Below are 2,333 nucleotides of genomic sequence, written 5' to 3' on the forward strand. Positions count from 1 at the left end.
TCTGATGTTATGCTGTTCAACAGCTTTCACAAAAGGGGAAAAGAGATCATGGAGCACATTTAGTTTCACAAAGAACACAAAGGAAGTCATGATAGGGTGGGAATTTATAAGACATGTGAGGCCATGGTTTCAGTCCCTCTAAGTGTGTGAGCACTTCCTCAATCTGTAAGGAAAGAGGGTGTTTTGTGAAAATGAGAAGGTCTCCATGGCAGCAGGTAGAAGATGGGACCTAAGGTTTTATTATAAGACAGGAATGTCTGATATCTATTTGGTGTGGAGATTCCAGCACATACAGAAGAAAGATTAGTGTATAGATGGAATACTTTAGGATGGGGTGAATAAACAAGAATTCAACCTGTGAATTCAAGTAATGAGAGTAGTTTTCTTCTTTTGTGGTCAATACATACAACACCTTCAAATATCACTGTTTGCTTTTATGGATACATTGGAATATGAAAATTTTAGTACACCTCAGACTTTCCTGCTATTCTCTAGCATGCATCTCTTTCAGGTAATTTTGTTTGTTTTGTCTTGTTTTGTTGACCTCTTGAGTTGGCTAAGGTTAGAGGAATGGGTTGAGATAAAACACTTCCTGTCAACCTCAACCTTCCCATGGATGCCCAAATATCTGAATATTTCCTTTTTCTTTCACTGTTTTAGAGTTCCCTGGGTCCTTCCTAGTCACCGAGAGGATAATTATAAAATGCAGTAAGAATGAACCTAGGTAAATTTTGTCTAATGCAGATTCCAATGAGAGTCCACAAAACATGTTTTCATATACTCAATGAAGGTAGTTCTTGAAACAGGACAAAATCTGGAGTCCTTTAAATACTGGAGGCTTGGGAATTGAGATAAGAAGTATGTTCTTCTCAAATGTAGACAGGATTTGCTATATTAGTTTACTCAAAATTCCCTTCTAAACATAGAAGGAAGAATATAAAAATGGTAGGAATAGAAAGAAGAAAGAGGTACATGGCAAATAATCTGAAACATATGACCAAAAAATTGTACAAATCTATATTAATTTCAAGAAAGAGTGAGCTTTACTCAAATAGGCTAGTTTGTGAGAGTGCCATCTCTAATCCCAGTAAAATCATGGGTGGCTGCTGCAGTCACGCAGTTCAGCATGGTGTTGGTACTTTGTAAGAGACTCAATGAACTAATAGACTTTCAGAGACATGTAGGCCAATCTACTTCACAAAGAATCCCAGGACTTCTCATCTGTTTCAGCTGGAGAATAAAGGTAATCCTGCTGTTTGAACAACTTTACACTTTGCATTGTTGTCTTATGCACCAAAGAGAAGCTAACTTGAGGGCAGCTAGGTTGTGCAGTGAATACAGAACCAGCCCTGGAGTACAGAGGACCTAAGTTCAAATCCAGCCTCAGACACACACACACACACACACACACACACACACACACACACACACACAAATGCCTATGTGACCTTGGTGTAGCAGCAAGCACCCCAAGCGTCCTCAGGGTTTGCAGCTACCACAGGTTCTTGGATCTGCTTTGTTAAAGGAAAGCAACTCAAAATGGGTTAACAAGCTTACTTTAATCAGTCAGACATATATCGTTTACCTTGTTCAGGAGAAAAGGTCAGCACCCTGAACCTCAAAGTATACAGGCATAATTATCAAGACAGAAATATCAAGTAGACAGATTTCCAAACTGTCCAACCATTACATCCATACCCAGTCAACATCTGGGTTTCCACATTCTGGGTTTTTCAAAGCCGGGGGACGCTCAACAACGGCTTCCCAGAATTCAGATCAAATCACAGAACACTTCTCAAAGTGAGTCCCAAAAACAAAGCTACACATCAGGGCTTATATAGCCTTCTCCTGGCTCAGAGAATGTAACAACCTTATTGACTCACTGGCCAATCAAGAAGTATCTACTGAAAAACAAGCCTCCCCCACCCCAGGCTTCAGGTGCACATTAGCCTAGGGGCAGGGAAGATCTTTAAAATTTACATTCTTATTACATTCGGCCCCAAGATCTTTCATGCCCATAGCATAGACAATTTACTTTTGAATTAGCATTAAACATCTCTTAGGTCACATTTTCAAAGTACAGAACTAAAGTTACCAAAGTGGCCACTGGCCCTTAAACAAACACAAAGTACATTCTTAGGTTACATTTTCAAGGTACAGAACTAAAGTTACCAAAGTGGCCACTGGGCCTTAAACAAACACAAGGTACATAGCATTATCACTTCAATTCAGAACAAGAATTCAAATAAAGTTCTGGGGGGAGGGGAGTGTCCTTCCCCTCACACAGCTCCAGCCCCAGCTTCCAAGCACAGAGAGGGGGCTGGGCAACAAAA

At 40.2% G+C, this 2,333-nt stretch overlaps 1 long non-coding RNA gene across 1 annotated transcript; it reads right to left on the reverse strand.

Annotated features, from left to right (window-relative positions):
* Window positions 1–1,540: 1,540 nt before the first annotated feature.
* LOC138168834 (uncharacterized) lies at window positions 1,541–2,327 on the reverse strand. Its single transcript, XR_011170220.1, has 2 exons — window positions 2,210–2,327; window positions 1,541–2,135 (listed from the first exon to the last, which is right to left on the reverse strand). It is a non-coding gene; the product is annotated as an uncharacterized lncRNA (long non-coding RNA).
* Window positions 2,328–2,333: the final 6 nt, after the last annotated feature.

Source organism: Petaurus breviceps, unplaced genomic scaffold (genome assembly GCF_028583685.1).
Source record: "Petaurus breviceps papuanus isolate PSGF00001 unplaced genomic scaffold, PetGlider_PUasm1.0 126, whole genome shotgun sequence".
Taxonomy (NCBI): Eukaryota; Metazoa; Chordata; class Mammalia; order Diprotodontia; family Petauridae; genus Petaurus; species Petaurus breviceps.